Source organism: Aegilops tauschii, chromosome 2 (assembly GCF_002575655.3).
Source record: "Aegilops tauschii subsp. strangulata cultivar AL8/78 chromosome 2, Aet v6.0, whole genome shotgun sequence".
In the NCBI taxonomy this organism is placed as follows: Eukaryota; Viridiplantae; Streptophyta; class Magnoliopsida; order Poales; family Poaceae; genus Aegilops; species Aegilops tauschii.
The window spans coordinates 645,156,105-645,179,465 of NC_053036.3; the positions used below are offsets into that span (position 1 = coordinate 645,156,105).

General features: G+C 44.8%; 1 pseudogene; it reads left to right on the top strand.

Annotated features, from left to right (window-relative positions):
- The first annotated feature begins 9,812 nt into the window (after nt 1-9,812).
- LOC109747431 (galactoside 2-alpha-L-fucosyltransferase-like) lies at nt 9,813-23,361 on the top strand (annotated as a pseudogene).

The window sequence follows — 23,361 nt, forward strand, 5'->3', positions numbered from 1 at the left end:
TCTGCACTACCTCCTAGCTTGATATCGCAAACTATGGCATGGTACTTGTTTTGTGCACTACTATACTACGACACGGTTAAACTGAGCTCGAGAGCTTAGAAAAGCACCTTCACTGCTGCTGCTGCTGCCACTACTGTTTGTTCATCAAATAGTTTTGATGTTCAAATATATACTTATACCATTGCCAATTGTTTTGATAAATTTATGTGTAGATACATCAAGAGGTAAATACACCAGTGGTGTTTGAACTTGCCATGGATGTGCACTTTAGTGCCTGAACTTGCAAAATACATTGAACTAGTTCCATAACTTGGCATGGACGTGCATATACGGTTCAAATGGTGTTTGTATACGTCCGTGAAGCTAAGGAGGCGGGCCAGCATGCCATGGGGCCCGCTGTCAGTGACAAGGGTGTGTGGCCTGTTTTTTTGGAAAAAACCCTGAAATTATTTTCTTACCATAAGGCCCTCAGGGAGAAATCGATAAATTAGAAAATAAAAACTAGAGTATAATTATAAGATAAAAAATAAAACTGGTGTGCTGGATCGAACAAGCGACGTACCAGAGTCAGAGTGCATGCGGCTAGCCACTCGACAACTTTAATGATTCATAGCCTTTATAAACATTTGGCCGAACAAAATAAATAAAGAGAATTTAATAATCCAGCAAAAACACCATGGGATCTGTGACCCAAATATCGGACCAAAGCTTATAGGAACGGATGCCACTCCAACCATTGAGTTGTCATGTATCAAAAGTACAAGTACTCTTTATGACTGTATAACAAACATAATTTCAAAATAATGAAAAAAATCTTCATGTCACTTTAAAAATAATTCACGTGTTATTTTAAAACATATTCATAAAATTGAAACATTTATGAATGACTAAAATGTTTATATGATTCAAGTATTATTCATGTGAGGATCCGTAGTCTAATGGCGCACTGGGCTTGTATTTTTTTTAGATAAACTCCGTCCCAAAATAGGTGTTTGAAGCTTAGCACAACTTTGTACTAGAGTTAGTATAAAGTTGAGACACTTATTTTGGGACGGAGGGAGTACTATATAAACTTATTAAAACAACAGTTTTTTTTAAAGCATGAACACGTTGATATACTACATAAATAGTTTGTTAAAAATGTGAAATTTTAAAATTATGTGAGAATTTGTTTAAATATATGAACATTTATAAAATTACTTTTATTTTTTATTAAAATGCGAACATTTTTTCAAATTATAAATTATATTCTTAATTTTTAATTTTATTATGTGTATTTCTGTTAAATTACTGCATCGGTATTTTATGAAATGATATGAACTTTTTAACGTAATTTGTTTTAAATATATGTATATTTTTTGTAACGTGATAATAATTTAAGTAATTTTTAGAAAAATGAAATGAAAAAGAACAAACCCGTTGAAAACTGAGCCACACTGTGGTCCATTTTAGCCACACGGGCTCGTTATGTTATAAACCTAAATTTATCATTTTACCATTCGATGTCGCCAGTTGGAGTGGAATGTGCGACCATATAGCCCCTGGTTGTAGGTTCAAACCAATGACAGTGTATTGTTGGAATAATTTTTTTAATTTATGTTGTTCAGCTTTATGTTTATAAAGCGTATGAATCCATTCTTGACACTAAATTTGAATGGGTCGATTGGCTAACCATGCACACCTGCGCGTGTGGTTCAAACCCTGGACCAGTTTTAATTATTAATAGATTAATAAATTGTTTTAATTTATCAATTTCTCTTTGAGGGCCTTTTGTAAGAAAAATATATTCTAGAGGGTTTTCCGCAAAAAACCAGGCCACATGCCTTGTCTCTTACATCCTGGCGTGCCTCGTCAGCGTCATGGACGTATAAAAACAAGATTTGAACCGTATATGCACGTCCATGCCAAGTTGTGGAACCAGTTCAATGTATTTTGCAAGTTCAGGCACTAAAGTGCACATTCGTGACAAGTTCAAGCACCAGTATTGTATTTACCTCCATGCATGCATACATCATAGTACATTGATTTTATATTAGGAGCATAATATCATCTTTCGGTATTCATTACTAGGTTGAGTAGTCGTCATGTTAACGTCTCCAATGATAAACAAACCAAAATCAACTTATAGCCGTCCAATTGCAAAGACCTTATACCTTCGAACAATAAAATACACCTGCTATTTTTTCAGTTATTGTGGATAAGGGTAAATGCAATCATGGTGTGATGTTGTATCCTCCCTCGGGTATAATAAAATAACTAAAAAGGTTACGTTATTTAAATTTTCTCAATACACAAAGCTAGATTGATCATAACTAGTGTCAATAAGATGCATATTAACATTAGTTGGGAGGCATATTAACCCTACACAAGTTAAGCATCTGATCCTACCAATGCACAGCACCTCCAATGATCAAGTAAATTGTATGTGAACTATTCATGATTGTTCCCTCGTGCCAAACTAATTGACAATGTTGTTAGACATGTCTTAGCACTGTCAAATCAATTAACAATATATTCTACATATCATAGCGTGCCTCTTCTATGAACCAGTTGCGGATGGCAGATCTACCACCTATGATGCTTCGTAAGCATGTCAACCGATTTCATCTTTGATCCTCCGTAAGCATGTCATATATATGGCCTAGTGTGAATGCCCCCTCTACCATGTTGATGGACAGCCGATGATCTCATCTTCGGTCGCGATGTTACATATCACTTTTGGAGATTGGTCGATGATATTTACCCCACCAACACCTGGGTCGCCGCTTGAACATCATCCACCTTCATGTTCACGTGCTACCGATATCTTTGAAAGCATCATGACCCTGTTGTCTTCGAGGAGATATGGGGTGTTAAGTTAGGCTTAAGTTTACTTTTTTTTTGGCTCATAGGGCTTATCAAATACTTCGGACGTTGTCTCTCCCACCCGCCTTCAAAAGTTTTTCCTAGACGACATAATCCTTTGGCAATCTTGACTATCGCATGCCATCCACGGTGTAGCTAACACTTGACTATCTAGCACGTGATCATGATACATATAATCTCTTGTGTCCCAACACACTTAACACAATTGTGAATCATGTGGGTGCACTAATTCAACAAAGATATTGATAATGTATATGATATATGAAATTTTAAATTTTTGGACTAAATAAAAACATCAAACTTAAAGTGTGTAAAAGTGACCAAAATGAGGTTTTGATGGTTGGAAGACTAGGGTTCATAGGTTCACTAATTGGAAACTATGCAAGGAGCATTTGCTTTCTATTTACTACAGCGATAGAAGAGATTTTCATACAATTTGGAGCACTTGTTAATAACAACAGCAGATTAAATAGTCGATCTCACATCTCACATGCATGTTGCTTGGTTTTTCATCAAACGTCTCGTTGACAGCACAAATCACAAATAACAAAAAACAGTGAGAGAAAGATGGGTTTAGTCGTAATGAATGTAGAGATCAAAATCCATCACAAAAAAGAGAGGAACCTATTAAATGAATTGTAGCCGCACAGGTCATTCATCCTAAATCTATGCCAGTTCAAGATAAAAGAATCAAAAATACCTTGTGATAAAGCTAAATGTAGGGAACAAGGAATTAATGAAAATCAGGATACGTCAACCATATCTACCTTGTCGAGAGCGAAAGATGTATAATATGAGAGAAGCCCACGATCTCTCGACAGCACAGGGCACGAGTCAATCCAGACCTCCTGAGAAAAGATAGGGCTGGGAAAGAAGAAAAATACAAGCCTATTAACTTTGAAAAATCAAGTCCTTGTACATCAGTTCAAGCAGTTAAGATTTAAGAGTGAGAAGAGGCTAAATAAAGGTACTGATATAAGGTACTTAACTCGAAAAAGAGAATGATGGTTCAAGTTAGGTTGCTGCACAAGATACTGTTTTAACCAGGAAATTTATCGACATAAGAAGTGTCAAGATACCTTTTCAGAGATAGAAGAGCAGAATTCTTCCCAGAACCTCCTGAAGTCTGACTCCAGATCATCCCCCCCCCCCCCCCCCCCCCCCCCCCCCCCGGCTGCAATTACAAGAGGAAGAATATTGAGAATAAGAGTATAAACTGTAAACCATATAACTTCTGCAGAAGAATTTCATCATTCACTTCAAATAGCAGAATCAAATGTCTCAGCCCTCAACAATATTTGAAATGAAGGACTGCAATGTTTCTTTCATTGTTTGAAGGTATAATTCATGCACAAAATCAAAAAATGCGTGAGTGTGGCACTATGCGTGTACACACATGTTACCTCCAAAGCTTAAATAAAGGTTTATCTAACAGGTAAAAGATTGAACTATTATATCACGTATATGCTCTGCACGTCCTAATCTTGTCCCTTTTTCACATAGTAAATGATCAGACTATTCATCTCTTACCAATAGATTATCTAGTGGTCATTCGGTAAGGAATCAGACTGGCGGGAACTCAAGAGTACTGAAAGTGTGAAGTAATTCGTCTTTTTTGTTAGTTTAGGGGTGTCTAATAGACAACAGAGCAATGGAAAGGTTAAAAAAATAGTTAATAGAGAATGTCCGTTTCCTGACCAAGAAATCACACATATATGCTACTGAATTAAAATAAAGTAGACATATAGATCAGAAGGGGGACCTCACGTGGGGATGTGCAACATGCAGTGGGAGGTGCTGTAGAAAGGAGCAACCTGCATGCAACCACAAGGTCGTTTTATACAAATTCATGGCCCGTGAATTAGCTACTGAGCCAAGTTCAAAACCCTAGAAATTAAGGGATGGGGAGAGGAGGAAGACCATATCGTCAAGAAGGCTGCTGCGTGAGGGAGAGACGGAGGGTAGCGACAGCGCGAGCGAGCCGTGGATCTCCGACTGAAAGCCTCGAGCAGGCTACCCCGGACTCACCGCCCATGTTGAGTTCGAGCAACCGCCGTTGATATGGAGGTTGGTGGCGCAGAGGCCGCGTCGTTTCACACAAGCTCAGTGGGTGACCTGTGCTTCTCCTCTTGACAATGGCGCCACCTCAGACTCCAGGGAGTCTTCACCATGAGCAAGCCTGCAGCTATAGGACGTGCCTACCTCGCCTTCACCCAGCGGCCGCCAATTTAAGATCCATCTCAACGCCAACGACGGCGCCTGGCCCTTCCCGTCGCCTTCGTCTCCCGGTCCTGTGAAAAGATATCAGCAAAGTCATTAAAAATGGAAGGTATTGCACTCTAAATCAAGAACATGATTAAGGAAGCACAAAGTTCCTCTGTAGGTCGAGCTACATGGAACCTCTTATCTTCAGCCCTCCAACATTTCTTTGAGATCCGTACTCTCCAACTAACTTAAAACAAGAAGATTTCTCTTTTTTGTTTCTCTCAAATGAAACAACGTATAGACTTCAAATTTTGCAGATCAAACAAACTTTACAACTTCAATGTGTGAAAAAACTTTCAGATTTTTTGGACAGACCAAAATATAAAATGAAGATGTTTTTTTATTAAAAAATAATTTTTAGCATTTAAAATGCATGCAAAAATCTGAAAGTTTTTTCCCACATAGTAATTAGAATATTTGGTTGTCCTGCAAAGTTTGAAGTTTATACGTTGTCGTTTGAGAGAAACAAAAATAACAAATGTGCCTGCACGGATCACGATGCGAAAATGGATGGCTAAGATAAGGGGTACCACGTAGCTCGAGCTACACAAAAACACACTCGGAAGGAAGAAGTGCATTAGTTTCAGAGCGTAATGAAAGAAACATATTCTAATAAAGCATGACAAGAATGCATTAGCTTCAGATGATAATGACAGAAAACCGTTCTGCTGTCAGTTGAAAAAAATCATGTATTGGCTAATTCCGATGAAGATCAACAGAGTTAGCTTCAACTGGCAGCAGAACTACAGATGTGATCACTGATGCTTATTGGATGTAGTTGTGGTTTCAGAAGTAGCAAGAGTGCATTAGCTTCTGAAACCACAACTACATCCAATAAGCATCAGTGATCACATCTAAAGCTAATACCAATATACCTTTATCCCACATAGGCAGTATGTTATCTTTGTCTCTTTTAAATGCTAATGCAAACCAAGTGATTTCAATTATATACAAATTAAGCGCTTGCAGAAAATAAGAATGTCACTCTGCCACACAACTGCTTGGAGATGATTAAGAATGGATGGCAAGCATATGGAGGCCAGTGCATTACAAACAGACAGGACATGCGTAGTACATTGTTGAACAAGGGAGAATTTACAACAATGAAATATGGACAGGATGAGATATCCAAATACAACAGACTGGCTCCATATAAATGTGCAATACCCGAAGAAAATGGAGTGCCTTTGTATCTTCATCAAGGATCCAATCATTGTGCTGCAATGTCTAGTGCAAAACATCCAATTAATACCCTGTTCTTATTACGTGGATTTCAGGATATACATGATAACAATACATTTATTTTCTATATACTTTGATGGTTTAATGTAGATAAACTTAAGAAGGTGAAAGTTAATTACATCAAAGCAGCCTGTCATACAAATGTCATTTGAATCCTACCAAACCAACCTATAAAAAGTCACCTCCCCCGTATAATGCATCACACGCATCTCCAGCTCGAGTGTTTGACTACAACAGTTCTTTCGTTTTTTCCTTCTCAACTATCGCCTGATCGATCAACGTTCAAACACGTTTCTTAGGGACCACAAAGACCAGCCAACCTTTCCAAAAACACTATGAATCCTATCTTTACAGTCTTACATAAAGTGCAGGACACCATGAGTACACTACACACTCAATCACTCAACAGAAAACCGAGTGGAACAAGACGGCATATAAGAAATCCATTAAAAAGGATCATACTATCATGTACACCAAAACGGATTGATCACCCTTCTCAAACATGATAATCACTTCTAAATTATACAATTGTAGTTGGAAAGCAACCTCACTTTTAAGATTCTAGCAGCTGGAAATTAAAGAGAATCATTATAGTAGAACATAATAGTTAAACTTGACAGACTTTGTACACTACTTTAGTTGTAAACTACTTTTCTTCAACAAACAGTTACAAAGTTGCCACAACAAGAGAATATGAGAGGAAGCTGCACCTCACTGAAACCGATTCTGAACTTCTTATGCTCATCAACGTATTTATTCTTGAACTTATTGTACCTTCACAAACAAAGAACAATGGCATCACCATGTCAAACTTAGGACGAAGCAAAGGAAGGGATAGCATTGATAAATAATTATTTGAAGGAAATTAGAACTTGCAAGCATACCACTAGTTGTTTAGAAATGATGCTTTGTTGCTGGAATGGAATTTATTTTTCTCTAGAAGTTGATGGCTTGGGTACTCAAATGGTGGGAATGATTTAGGCACCGATCCAATAGGCAAGCTCCCAGTAGTATATGTGTGAGGAGATGAGCTCAGGTCTGAAATTTTATAGGTACTGAACAACAATAAATAGTCACTTGTGCGCACTTTCGCGGATGCGGCGAAGCGGCTCGCCAACCGGCGTCTGCATCTACCAGCTGCGCCGGTGATCGCCATCGTGTCAAATAGAACACAAAATCCTAGTCTTAATTTTATTTATGTATTTATGTAATGTGCCGAATGAAGACCGTATAGTTGGAACTTTATTTAAGTTTTATGTAAGTTTTAATTTATGTGTATATTGTTATATTTAGTTTTTTTTTTTTGTCTAAATCTTAATTTTTGTTTGCAAAGGTCATGTCTGCCCTAAAATGGAGGGAGCCGTTGAATGCACCCGACACTGACTAAAGCTGTTAGAATTTAGTTAACCTGACCTTCAGACTTCTTCATGGGGTGCTGACGATTAAGCTAGTTGAAAAACCAAGTCTTCACTTTGACCATTCCTCGTAGATATATACTGGGGACATAGGAACGCTCTGTCGCTACTGTAACGTGTTCATGCGTTGGGAACCACGATGTATGCGGAGAGATACTAATTCAGTGATAATAGAATGGAGTATACTACTACCTATGTTCATCAGTATAAGACGTTGCCTGGGTATAGGAACAAATCGTTGGATTTTGGGGCGGACGAGATCAAACGCTGAGTAACACAAATTCAAGGGTGCCGCATCAAACACTGGAAAATCAATAATGCTAGAGCTACGGATGGGATTCCTACAAAAATTTGTGTACGGACTGACGTGGGAATCATGCAGCTGCTCCATGCTGATTTTACGGAACAACTGATCTCGTTCTTTCCCAATCGTGAAACTCCACGATGGATCCGTAAGGTTAGCCCGTAGGAGTCATCCGTAAGTGTAGCATTACTGCTGAAAAATAGCCAACTGAAATTGGTTGGATGTCAAGTTAAGGTTGGGTAAGTCGGTCATAGAGCGTAAGCTATCTTTAGAGGGAAAACTCCACCAAGGATTTGATTTGCTGGTCACGCATAGCCAAGGTCATTCATAGACTTGGTGAACAACTAATGTTTCGTCCTCGCTCACGCCTTAGTCGTCTGCATCCGAGTGCCTAAAAGCAGCCGCAAGTGTCTCCTCTTCATTTGCGGCTACCCATTCTGAAGGATTGACTCTTAAGTCGGTCACATACTCGGGACTGCAAGCACGGCGGGAGCTCGACGGCTCCTCGGTAAGGCGTGGTAGTGAACGTCGGCCGCAAGTCGCTTCCGTCGAGGCACTGCCGTGGCGTAACACTGAACCATTGCCTCCAGACCAACGAGACATGGGGAAAAATCACCAAAATTCTTATTCTTCGGGTCAGCCGCCGCAAGGTCTCGTTCCGGGAAGACCTAATTTGTAGCCGTGTTTCGTCACTTTGCCAGGACCAGGATCCACCTTCGGACCCATCATCAACCTTGCTGCCCCATGACGATGTGTGATTAGTTCTACTTAGACTATGAATCCATGGTGTAAATAGTATGAACTGCTTGAGAACAAAGACATGTTGAAACCGTTGGACTTTACTTTATGTTTTGAACTATTATTTCTGCAACTTTAATGACTATATTTGTTATCCATGTAATTGTTTTTAAATTCGCGTCAAACTTCGAAGAAGGAAACTTCAACCCGCACATAGGTGATTGTATTTGCTCTCTTTGGAATTGTCTCGTTTGCATCAAATTTAGAAAATGGCGTAGACTTGTAGGCAAGAGTGAGGGACACCAAAACAAAGAGGGAAGAAAGAGGCCAATTAATTAATTTGTAGGAACCTTTGACGGCATCGAAAGCCTATGCAAGAAAGATTCTAATTTTAGGATAACCGGCGCACGATCTTTGTTTCTTTCTATGTAACCATAAAGATTGGATGATGAGTGCTTATATATTAATTGATTATTAAAAATGGAATTTGGAAGTGTGTGTTGCCGCATGAAGTCGTGCGTTGCACCTACGTGCCAACTTGTGAATAGATATGTTCAAGAACAAAACTAGTGAATAGATCGTGGCCAAGTTGCTGCTTATTTTTTATTTGTTGCTGATTACCGAGGAGATAATTAATATTCAAAAATCAGAATGTACATTATTATGAAACGAAGGGAGTACGTGCTATCTAGTGAATAGGTCTGTTCAAAACAAAAACAAAAACAAAAACAAAAACTGGTGAGTAGATGGTGACCAAGTCGTTGCTTAGTCGAATCGCAAAAAAAAAAAAAAAGTCGTTGCTTAGTCCGTTAGGGGTGTAACATGGTTGCGCAACCAGTTGGCAAGTTGTACGGAAAACTGCCAAGAATAAGGTTATCTCATACGTTACGTACTATCTATATATGAGAGGTCTAAGAACGATAGCTGCAGCGGCAGTGCGTGCTAAGGTCTGAACAATAGCTTCCCCCAACCCCTCAGGCCCCATGGTGAGCATCGACGTCGAGCGAAGCAGCCCGGCGCCGCCGTCCTGCAGGCAGGCGGGGCTTGAGACCGTAAAAAAGTGGCAGCGGATTCCATGCAGCATGAGGAGGGCTTGGCCGGCCGTCTGCGTTGTGGCCGCGACCCTGCTCGCAGTCGTCGTGCTCTCCGCCGCCCGGGATGGCTATGGCTTGCCGATGGTACCCAGCAGCTGGCTCTCAGTAGAAGGTACGCACGTAAGACGAGATATAGTTGGATATCGAATTGCTTGATTTCTTGTCCTGTGCATGCAGCTAAGTCACAAATTACCATGGCGGTGGACGAATATTTCTCATTCACGCGAATCCTTTTTTCCGGCTTAATTTTCCGTGTTCGATCGATGGAGAGAAAGTGAAATTCTTAGAAGTATGTACATTGTTTCTGTAGATAATGACGGTCGGTTGTTTGAATGCAGCATTGTCTTGACTATGGGCATCCGTTTTTGTGATCCATGCGTGAGCAGTCCTTTTCGTTGTTCGTCCAAATAAAACTTTGCAGGTCAATATATTATACTTCAGTGTGTCAAAATTAATTCTTTATAGAAGATAGTGTTGGTCGATTGAGTGCTGAATTTTCCTTGACCACGACATCGCCGAATCTTACGTTAGCCATGGGCATCTGTTTTTGCGATCCGTGCGTGAACATTTTTTGTTTGTTCTCCCAAATAAAACTTTGGAACTAAAACTTTGCAGATCAACAATCTATTGCAACTTCAAAGTTTGAAAAGAAAATTTATCTTGACCACGAGATTGCATGGTCATCCGTTTTTGTGACCCATGCATGAACATTTCTTTCTTCTGCCGAATAAAACTATATATGCAACTAAAACCTTACAGGCCAACAATATATTGCACCTTCGTTTGAAAAATAATTCTAGATTTTTTGGTGTGCCACAAAAACTTTAAATAATAGAATTTATGTGTAAAATACTCATTTTAGATATCTATGGTGCACCAAGAAAAATCTAGGGTTATTTTCTAAGCATTGAAGTTCCAATATATTGTTAACAAGCTTGAGCTTTTGTATGTTTTGTCGTATGAGAAGAAAAACCAAAATTTAAGCATGGATCTCAACACAAAAATCGATGGTCTGGATAAGGGTGTGTACGTATTATGGTGCTGAATCACAAATTTTCCTATCAATTTTTAAAATTTTGGAATACGAACTTGCTAATTAAATGTCTATAATTTTCTCTAGATGTACCTCCGTCCAACCTCACCACCGACCAGCTCCTGGACGGTCTGCTCACCGCAGAATTTGGCTCGCGCTCATGCCGGAGCCGGTACGAGTTGGCCAGCTACCATGACAAGAAGAAGAAGAAGAAGCACGCATCACATAAACCATCCCCCTACTTGCTCGCCAAGCTCCGAAATCACGAAGCGCTCCAAAAGCAATGCGGCCCCGGCACGGCCCCGTACAGGGCGGCGATCCGGCAGCTCGAGTCTGGAAATGGCATCGTCACAGCGAAAACTGCCGCTACCTGGTCCCCATAAGCTATCGAGGCCTCGGGAACCGGATGCTGTCCACAGTGTCAGCCTTCCTCTACGCTGTGCTCACCGAGCGCACCCTCCTCGTCCAGCACGACATGGCCGCCCTCTTCTGCGAACCTTTCCCGGGGACAACGTGGCTGCTCCCGTCCTCAGGCTGGTTGGGTGGTGGCTTCCCGCTTGGACACCTCAAGAAATACGGCAAGGACTCCAAGGAGAGCCTCGGCAACATGCTCAAGGCCAATGTGGTATCCGTGGGAGACAATGGGAACGCGTCGTGGTCGGACTCGGACCGGCCACCGTACGTCTACCTACACCTGGATGGCGGCTACGGTTTCTACGACAAGCTCTTCTACTGCGACGAGCAGCAGCGGCTCATCCGCGGCGCGCCGTGGCTGCTGATGAGGACAGACAGCTACCTCGTCCCCGGGCTCTTCCTCGTCCCATCTTCCGGGACGAGCTGGAGCGGATGTTCCCGGAGAAGGACGTCGCGTTCCACCACCTCGGTCGGTACCTATTCCACCCGGCCAACGACGTGTGGCGCGCGGTCACGAGATACTACGACGCCCACCTCGCGGGCGCCGGGCAGCGCGTCGGCATACAGATACGGGTTTTCACACAGAATAAACCCTTGCAGAAGGTCCTGGACCAGGTCCTCTCGTGCGTCCGTAGGGAGAAGCTGTTTCTCCCGTCCGTACAGATGAACAACGCGTCTGTGCTGGTCACCTCTCTGAGCTCGTGGTACTACGAGAGGATCAAGGCCGAGTATGGCGGCAGCCGGGTGCACCAGCCGAGCCACGAGGGCAAATTTGACAATTTTGACCTGGAAACAAAATAAATTCACAGAATGAACTGGGTGCGAAACTATTTCACACCCCTGACCCTTTTGTGTAGCGCCCGCCACGCCGGCGCCACACCCTACGGTGCAGCGCCTAGCTCCGGGGCGTTGCACCTCTGTCCACCGTGGCAGCCCATGGGCCCGCACCCAGCAGTGCAATGCCTCGGAGCTAGGCGCTGCACTGTGACTTATCTGCAAACGCGCCAGCCCTCTCCTCCCCCACCCTCCCCATTGGCAGTTACAGAAAAACAGGGCGGCGGCCATCTGCACTCCTCCTCTCAATCCCCTCTCCCAAATCCTTCCGATCCGACGATTTGGTCCGTGCATTTGTTCACCAATCCATCGTAGAAGGTACTCTCCTCCGATCCCCTTCTTTCTATCCATAGAAAATATTATATTTTGAAGATTTGGGGAACCCTTGTTTGAATCTTGCATGTATTAGATTTGGGCAACTTTTGTTTGAATCTTGCATATATTAGATTTGGGGAACCCTTGTTAGATTAGAATGTGGTTTGGATAGATAGGTTGACATGTTATTTATATAGTTTGGATACATAGATTGACATGTTATTTCTATGGAGAAGTAGATTGACATGTTATTTGTATGGAGAAGTAGATTGACATGTTATAGTTTGGATACATAGATTGACATGTTATAGTTTGGATGCATAGATTGACATGTTATTTGTATGGAGAAGTAGATTGACATGTTATTTCTATGGAGAAGTAGATTGACATGTTATAGTTTGGATACATAGATTGACATGTTATTTGTATGAAGTAGGCCCGAGTAGGGGGAAGCACCATATGCTTTGGATCTTGCATGTAGTAGGCCTACTTTAGTTTTTTTGAATTGAAAAGATAATCGTGTTGACAAGAATGCTTTGTTGTAATTGTTAGGATGGTTTGGCTTCTCGATGATCATTGGGACAAACAACACCGGTCGTACGCTATGTCGGTGCAGCAGCGGGTAATACTGAAAGTGGCCGGTGTTATGAATTTCGTATGTTTTTTCAAACACAAATGCCCCATATGTAATGTTATGATTTGTTTGTTTGTAGGAGCTTGCACCTCTGAAGCTTCGGTCTCACGGGATCAGCCTTGGAGGGATGCGCTATGATGAGTGGTACACACCTTATGTTAGGGAGGCAGGACTTCTCCCTTTCATTGAGTTGGTCCGCCGGTCGACGCCACCCAACAATGCTGCAGCACTCACCGCGCTTATTGATCATTGGAGGCCGGAGACACACACTTTCCATCTTCGGACCGGGGAGATGACCGTGACGCTGCAGGATATTGCTATGATCACCGGTCTTCCTATCGATGGCAATCCTTTATGTATGAACACCGATTCTGAAGGGTCGCGCGCGCAGATGCATGCCCTTATCGGTATGGTTCCTCCGGAGCCTCGGGAGCCAGAAAGGGAAGATAAGAAGAAGGAAAGAGTCGCAGCGGGCGCTACTTTCACGTGGATATCATCGAACTTCGCTCATTGCCCCGATGATGCTAATGAGGACATGGTGAAGACATATGCTCGTGTCTACATGTGGTACGTGATATCGAGGACAATGTTTGCTGATGGCACAGGCAAGAATGCTCCATGGATGTGGCTGAAGGCGTTGACCGTCTTCGATAGCAAATGGAGTTGGGGTTCGGCGACACTAGCTTACTTGTATCGACAGGTATGAAGTTGTTTCCTTTTCACTTCATTGATACATTATCAATGCGCTCTTGCGGCAAATTTGACCATGTTCTTTTTTATGTGCAGTTGGACGATGCCAGTTGTAGGCACACTGGAGGTATTGGTGGTTGTCTGCTCGCACTTTCCATATGGAGCTGGGAGCGTTTGCCGGTTGGACGACCTAAGACCGTGAAGTACGAGGATTGGGACGATAAAGACGACCCACTACGGCTCCTCACTTGGGCTTACAAGTGGGATGTGTTAAATGAGACGACGGATGATCCCTCGGTAATGTACAAGTTGTACAAGAGCGAGCTGGACGCGATCACGCCTGAGCAGGTGAACCGACCTTGCATAAGTGATTATCATGCTTGTATCTTCACTCGATATCAATTTTGCATTCAATCCCATTTTGCAGGTGGAATGGGAGCCGTATGGAAAAGGAGAGAGTTTTGGTAACCCTATAGAGTTCAGGCTTAATCCGATGTGCATTAGGGATAGGGATCTCTGGCATATGCGGTGCCCACTGATATGCAACTGGGCGGTTGAGCTTCACCTGCCACATCGGGTGTTCCGCCAGTTTGGTTTGTTCCAGCCACACCCGCCGGAGTGGGAGGACACGGACAAGTTGCTACACGCGTAAGATATAATTAACCTTGAGCACTTAGCAGCTTCTCGACGGTTTCGATGATGCTAATATTCTGTTTCTAACTTGCAGGTTGGATAGGAAAAAGCAGCGGAAGATCAAGGATTGGGCCAGCCATCACAGGAAGTATGTCGTGCAGTTCGCACTTAGTGTGGAGCAAGCAAGGGCTGGAAAACGAGCCCAGCTTCGTGAGCACTGCCCGATCGCGTTCAACAACTATCTCGCATGGTTTCTTGCAAGTACCCGCGTGGAGGTATGCCAGCCGGCGTATGCTGAGGAGATTCTGGAAGAACCCACCGTTTTTGATGAGGTAGCCCAGCACCAATACAACGCATTAGTCAGGAAAGGCAACTCGGTGATCCCTTCAGCTCCAATGATGAACTTTGTGGTTAGCCCTTTTTGCTTTTCCATTCGCACTTTTCACATCTTCGCTTGCCTAACACTTTGATACCGTTTCTGTTCATAGCGTGCCCAGATCAAGAAAGCAGCTGACGAGACCGAGACTATTCTGGAAACAACCCCGGCTGGCAAAAGCGATGGGGAAGGTGCACTTCGAGAATTCATTAAGGTTCACATCTCCTTCAAACTAGCACTTAACATTTGTTGGTACGTTCCATGTCTCATTCACTTGTACATGTTGCAGCGCCAGGGCCAAAAGTTAAGGCGGCTATCAAACCTTTTCGGTTGTCGTGACCCCGAGTATGTATCACCAGAACGGTCTAGGTCGGCGACACCATCAGATCCCGCTTCGGGGCAGAGCCATGGTGAACCTTTCGAGGATGAGGATGTGGGTGCGGTCACCCAAGAGGTATGTCATGACGATATATATCCATTTGTTGATGCATTGCTAACTATATCCTCACACACGGTCTTTCCATATCTTTTGTTGATGCATAGGTTGCTGATGATATGACCTTGGGGACGTACCGGGCTCGGTCTGCATACGAGTTGAAGCCTAGGAGGGGAATCAACAAGTACACACCTGAAGACTTCACCCAAAGAGGCAAAAGGACGGTCGGCACCTCGCGGATGGCGGCTTTGGATGACTATTTGGATGACGATGTCGAACCGGAGGCGGAGCCGGAGCCGGAGCGGGTTCCTCTTCCTAGGAAGGTGAAGAAGATAAGCGTCAAGAGGGGGGAGGACCCAGCAAGCGTGGAAAGCACTAGTCATCTTAGTTTTTTTATAATGTTGAACTTCGAGTGCGAATTGTTATGTCGTTGAAGTTGGAGTGGTCGTACCTTTTATGTCGTTGAACTTGGAGTGGTGGTAGCTCTATGGTCAACTGGAACTTATTGTGATGGTTCTTTTCTAAGAAATGATGTCTTTTGTGAACCCTTTTTGAACCTGAATATTTGTTATACTAATTGTTGAACTGTGGCTGAAAAAGACCCAGTAGAGGGGGGGAGGAGGCACAGTAGGTAGGCCTCAAGTTTCAGGCAAAAAAATTGCTAAGTGTTTGTGCAGCGCCCAGCACGGAGGCGCCACACTCTACAGTGCAACGCCTAGCTCTCAGGCGTTGCACTGTAGAGTGTGGCGCCTCCGTGCTAGGCGCTGCATATGTCTGTAACTAGCCATACTTCTGTTGCTTTCTGGATAGCTACAGACATATGCCTAGGCGTTGCACTGTAGAGTGCGGCGCCTCCAAGCTAGGCGCTGCATATGTCTGTAACTAGCCATACTTCTGTTGCCTTTCTGGATAGCTGCAGACATGTGCAGCGCCTAGCTTGGAGGCGCCGCACACTACAGTGCAACGCCTAGCTCGCAGGCGCTGCACTATAGAGTGCGGCGCCTCCAAGCTAGGCGCTGCACATGTCTGCAACTAGCCATACTTCTATTGCTTTTCTGGATAGCTGCAGACATGTGCAGCGCCTAGCTTGGAGGCGCCGCACACTACAGTGCAACGCCTAGCTCGCAGGCGCTGCACTATAGAGTGTGGCGCCTCCAAGCTAGGCGCTGCACATGTCTACAACTAGCCATACTTCTGTTGCTTTTCTGGATAGCTGCAGACATGTGCAGCGCCTAGCTTGGAGGCGCCGCACTCTACAGTGCAACGCCTAGCCCTAGGCGTTGCACTGTAGAGTGCGGCGCCTCCAAGCTAGGCGCTGCACATGTCTACAACTAGCCATACTTCTGTTGCTTTTCTGGATAGCTACAGACATGTGCAGCGCCTAGCTCGGAGGCGCCGCACTCTACAGTGCAACGCCTAGCTCGCAGGCGCTGCACTATAGAGTGTGGCGCCTCCAAGCTAGGCGCTGCACATGTCTGCAACTATCCAGAGTGCAACAGAAGGTATGCCTCCAGTTTCAGGCAAAAATTTCGCTAAGTGTTTGTGCAGCGCCTAGCACGGAGGCGCCACACTCTACAGTGCAGCGCCTAGCCCCCAGGCGCTGCACTGTACAGTGTGGCGCCTCCTGGCTAGGCGCTGCACTGGACTGTAGCTATGCAGCCAGAACAGAAGGTACTTTACAGTTTGAGGCACTTGGACTTGGACTTAGTGAATTTTTTAGCTATCCAGAGAGCCACAGCAGCTAGGCGCCACATGGTAGATTGCAGCGCCCAAGTACTTCACGACACATAATAGTTCATAACACATAGTACTTCACGACACATAGTAGTTCTTACAACCAAATCAAAGAGGAGACATAGTAGTTCACTGCACATAGAAGTTCACACAACCAAATCGAGGAGGAGACATAGTAGTTCACGGCACATAGTAGTTCATAACCAAATCACATTGGAGACATAGTAGTTCACAACCAAATCGAAGAGGAGACATAGCTCTATTGCGTAGAGCAAGGCCCCTTTCCCTTCTTCTTCTTCCTCTCTTCTTCCTCTTCCTCCTCCCTTTTTCTTATGCGATGAGCCTCCTTAACCACCCTCTCCATGAATATCTGATTGTCCCTCTCTTCTTTTTCAGCTGCAATTGCCCAAAGCTTCATGGTTCTTTCTTCAAAATCCTGTTGACGCTTCTTCTGTGCCTCCTCAACTTTCCTCATCAACGCTTGCTCCCTAGCGCGCATCGCATTTGCCGCACTCTGTTTCCGCTTCCTCTCCTTCTCAAGCTCCTCTTCCTTCTTCTTCTTTAGCTTGGCTGCATCCTCCTCTCTAAGCTTCTTCGCAGCCTTCTCCCACCATCCGGCCATCTCATCTTCGCCATCCTCCTTCATCGTTGGTTTGTTGGGTTGGGAAGCCGCCATACCTACAATGAGTGGAACATAACGGTTAGTAAGGACAATAAGAACAAATGGAAGCACATATGAAAAAGAAGAACATATGAAAAAACAAGAACATATGATACATTATAGTTAGTGAGGAACATACGGAAACGGTCCATCTAGGTATCCAAACATTCCTCTATAACGAACTTGCGCTTGTCCATCACCACGGCCAAGTCCACCACCAAGGCCAAGACCATCACCAAGGCCGAGACCATCACCACGGCCATTACCACCACGTCGAGCTCTTCCACCACCACGGCCGAGACCACCACCACCACCTCTACCACCACCATGGCCTCTTGTAAGTCCAAGTTGCCGACCTTTTTGTTGCCTAGATCCTCTTTGGCTAACACTTGGTTGGCTAGGCACTTGTTGGCTACCACTTGGTTGCCTTGGCACTTGTTGGATACCACTAGGTTGGCTAACACTTGGTTGGCTAGGCACTTGTTGGCTACCACTTGGTTGCCTTGGCACTTGTTGGCTACCACTAGGTTGGCTACCACTTGGTTGGCTTGGCACTTGTTGGCTACCACTAGGTTGGCTACCACTAGGTTGGCTACCACTTGGTTGGCTCCCTTGTGTAGCTCCATGTTGGCTTGTGCTTGCATCATTTTTCTTGGACCTTTTCCTTGGTTTGGTACATTTTCTTTTGTTGTGGCCATGACCTTTGCACTCCCCACAACGGGAGCTCTCACGAGGCTCTTGGAATTGGTCGTTGCCCGCTTCGCGGCGCCCACCATGGCCCCATCCGTCCATGTCGCCTCTAAGACGCTTTGTCTTACGTCTACCCCGTTTAACAACCTTCAACTCCGGATCCGGCCATAGTTGAACTCCATGATACTCCGGCCATTGTGATTGGTCAAAGTATGGGTGAAAGCGGGGAGCCCATGTTTTCTTGACCGTCATGATTGAGAACTCCGACTCCCTCACGGTGCGTGGGTGATTGATGTCCACATTCCTAACGCGGCCGGCGGCATACAAATGTGAGCATGGGAGATGAAGCAACAATGGCCTCCCGCAAGTGCAGTCACATTGTGTTAACGACACCTTGAAAGCCCGACCTCCATGTTGCCGTCCATCATTTGTGGTTCCTCCTGGCTCTTTCACTTCGTACTTCCACTCTTCATTGTCATATAATATAGCTTCTTCTGAGTCCGCCTTCCGTGATTGAAATAGCAACCATTCATCAACTTTGGGTGGTAACTTGTACTTGTACTTCCGTGGGTTCTCACCCGCTATCTGTGCATCGGTTTCCATCGAGTACTTTACAAAGTACGCATTCATCTTGTCAAATGTGTATTGAACTATTGCCCTCACGGGTAATCCACGTGCACCTTTGAGCACCCTATTGAAGCGTTCGGCCATATTGCTTGTCATTTGACCGTATCTCCAGCCATCTTCATCAAAAGCACGTGCCCACTTGTTCCGGTATTGAATGTGCCTATTGAGAAAGTCTTGATCCCCGGGATCAAGTTTTTTGTGTGCGAGCAATTTGTTGTACAAAGTGGCGAAGCGCTTATCGGAGAAAGCGAGACAACAATCTTGAAGATCATCGGCCAACTCCTTAAGGCCACATGCCCTATAGAAGTTCGAACAAAAGTGCCTCATGCACCAGCGATGGTGCAACGGAGCATGCCCGGGAATGTCAATCTCCACGGCGTTAAGAATTCCTTGATTCCGATCCGATATGACACAAATTTCCCTTTGAGCGGGTAACACCTTCGTCCTCAAAAGATGCAGAAACCACTCCCAGTTGTCATTGTTTTCCACCTCAACCAAAGCAAATGCCAATGGCAACACCCGGTTATTGGCATCACTTGCTATCGCAACCAACAAGGTGCCCTTGTATTGTCCGGTCAAGAACGTGCCATCAATTGCGATGACCGGCCTACAATGTTCGAAAGCCCTCACACATTGTTCAAACGCCCAAAAAGTACGGCCAAATACTCTGACTTTCCTTCCTTCATGAACCGTTGTTTGGTGCCCATGAGGCTCGACTACATGAACCATGCCCGGGTTTGTCGCGGCCATGGCTAACAACAACCTAGGGATTCGGTTGTATGCTTTCTCCCATGTACCATACAACATCTTAAATGCGGCTTGCTTCGCCTTCCATGCCTTGCCGTATTTCACCTTGTAATGAAAGATGGCTTTCACAAGGTCAATGACATGTTGGACGCTCATTGTTGGAAGTGTGGATATTGAGTTGGAGAGCCTGTAAGCGATGAACTCGGACGTGAGTTGTTTGTGGTCTTCGGACACAATCTTCCCATCCACCCTTTTGCCTTGGCACATGTGAGTTGGCACACAACTCACTACATGCCAAGTAGGACCTCCTTTCCATGGTCTTGCACGCACAATCCACGGACAACCGCCACGGCGTCTTGCCACTCCTTGTTGGACCTCCTTTCCACGACCTCTACCACCACCACGGCCTCTTGTAAGTCCAAGTTGGACCTCCTTTTCATCTTCACATGCACATGCAACCGTGTAGCGCACATTGACGTCCGAGTGCACCACCTTGTGTGGACGATAATGCGTAACCGAGTAGTTGTCGAGCCACATCTTCAAATCCAACAAGCTGTCGAACTTAGAACCTTTAGCAATCCGGTTCTTGTCGTCTACCAAATCACGGTGAGAGCTTGGCCTAACCCCAAGAGGTACACATTGGCCACCATCTACCACGGCTTCATCCGCGAGACTAACATCCTTGAACAATGTAGTCCGATGATCCCGACCAAATACCTTCTCGAAAGCTTTGGCCTCCTTCACCGTGAACCCCTCCGCATCAACTTGTTCATCGGGACCATCGTCATCCGAGTCCGGTGCATATGCACGGGAAAAAGGGATGGAATGGTCCATTGTCTCTTGCAAATGATATTTGTCGAGATCACCCACATTGTTGTCATGGAGATCAACTTCATTGTCATCGTCCGCATACTCATCATTGTCCTCTTGCAAAGATTCATCTTGGTTGTTTCTATAAGGGCTCAATGTTGGCCTCACTTCTTGGGTCAAAAGAGGTTCAGCAATTTCATCTCGCTTCAAGGATGGGGGGCTACTAGCAACCAAAGGGGAGGGGTTCCGGTTCAAGTCCAAATGCAAACTTGAATCAACCTTCTTCATTGCAAATAACTCAAGAGCCTTGTCTAGTGATTCGGCCACCGTCTCCTTGTATGCAACCCAACGTTGCTCCGAGTTTACACGCATTGTCTTCCAACGGATGTGCATTCCAAAACCAACATTATGCCTTCCCTCCAACTCAATGATATCACTAGGGTCCATCCAATTCAAATCTTTCCTAACTTGTTGCAAGAGCTCCGCATAGCTAGGACTACTATCAAACACCATGTCAAACTCATCCGGGTCCGGTTCTTTATTGCCTTTCAAAAAGGCGTCTTTGTCCCCATGATGAACAAACACACATGTTCTTCCCATCCCTATAAGCAATGAACACAAGGTAACATTGCTTCCATGAGTACTAATCCATGGATTAACACCGAATACAAACCCTAATATATATATATGAAACAACAACCCTAACCCTAACCATAACCCTAACCCTAACCATAACCATAACCCTAACCATAACCCTAGCCCTAAACCTAACCCTAGCACCAACATAAGAACACCCATAAGAATAACCCTAGCATACTAACAAAGCCTAATCATAGAAATTGGCAAAAAAACATCTCACATCTCCATGCAAATCTCTAGATCCAAACAAAACTAGGGTTTTCCCAAACTACCAACAAATGAGCAATGGGAGAACTTTACTTCGATCAAAACAAGGGGATCGGAGATTATTACCTTGAGGGAGGGTTTGACTTCGAAATCCACGGACAAATTCTTCAAATTTGCAAGATTTGGAAGAAGATTTGAGAGGGGGGGAGAGGGGGAGAGGGGGCAAAGCTCGGGGAGAGAGTGAGAGAGTGTGTGGTGGGGGGGTGGGGGAGGGGGGCCCAGCCAAGTGGCTGGATAAGTCACAGTGCAGCGCCTAGCGGCTAGGCGCTGCACATTACACGTGTAGCGCCTAGCGGCTAGGCGCCTAGCTCGGAGGCGTTGCACTAATGGGTGCGGGCCCATGGGCTGCCACGGTGGACAGAGGTGCAACGCCCCGGAGCTAGGCGCTGCACCGTAGGGTGTGGCGCCGGCGTGACGGGCGCTACACAAAAGGGTCAGAGGTGTGAAATAGTTTCGCACCCAGTTCATTCTGTGAATTTATTTCGTTTCCAGGTCGAAATTGTCAAATTTGCCAGCCACGAGGGGTGGCAGAAGATGTGGGATGCCTCGCAGGACAGGAAGGCGTTGAGCGAGATGTACCTGCTCAGCACCTGCGACGTTCTCGTCACCACCGGGTTTTCCACCTTCGGCTACGTCGCGCAGGGGCTCGGCGAGATACTGCCATGGATCATGCCCGCCACGCCCTTCTGGTCCACCGAAACGGGGGTGGTACCAGACCCGCCGTGCATGCGAGCCATGTCCGTCGAGCCTTGCTTCCACTCGCCGTCCAACTACGACTGTGCGGCCAGGAAGGATGTGGACGTGGGGACACTTGTGCCGTACATCCGGCATTGTGAGGATGCAAGCTGGGGGCTTAAACACCACCATACGGAAGTATATATACGTAATATTATCATCAGTCTGATTATATTTATATACTACTCCCTCCATCCCAAATCCCAAAATACAAGGCACAAGCTATATATGGACCAAGGCTCCCTTAAAACATCATTATCAAGTTAACTGAGCATACTTCTCTATCGCTAGTTTGTAATTTGTACCGAGCCAGTGACCTAATAAGTTGATTTTGTTATCGAGTAAATATCATAAAACTACTACTTTACAGGCTAAGGTTTCAAAAAACTATCGATTTTTAATTTTTCTCAGATAACTACCAAATGGATGGTCGGCTATTTCAAAAAACCTCAAATGACCATTGTTTAAAAACTAAACCTGTTTATGACAGGTCGGGCCCGCACCTAAACAATCTGTCTCTTTGACCGTTAACTAACATGTGGGGCCCACATGTCAGTGTCTCACTACTGCAGGATGCTGCTAACGCGACACTACGATCAGAGACCCTTTCCGCTCGTGCGTTGCAACGGGAGAATATATATATCATATGCCCAACCTAATAAATATGGCTCGAGGATCCCTCCCTCGGCACACACATGTCCACGTCATCACTTATCCTCCTTTCCGCCCTCATTGACGATGCCCACGGTGTTGACCGTGATCAATCCCAACACAATGTGCTTGGCCGCCACATGACACACCTTACCGTTATCGACACCGTGTCCTAGCCTCAAATCTCCGTTCTCTCCTTGGCTTGGCTTCTCCTCCATTCCTCCTCCTATTGACGTTAACAAAACCAAATTCCAGATCACTCGTCCACCCTATTTGACCCTTCTCAAGGCATCCGACCGATTGGCAACGAAGCACAGGCGCTCAGCCGCTCATATTTCCACAGTGAAAGAAGAGACTTCATGGTTCAACAGACCCGAGATGTCTTGAACAGAGCATAAAACAAGCTAAGCATATGTTCTTACAAACACCAAACAGAGGATATAATTTATAGCTACCAAGATGTATATTCGCAATTATACAGAAAATTTCAAAAACTGTTGTTGCAGATATAA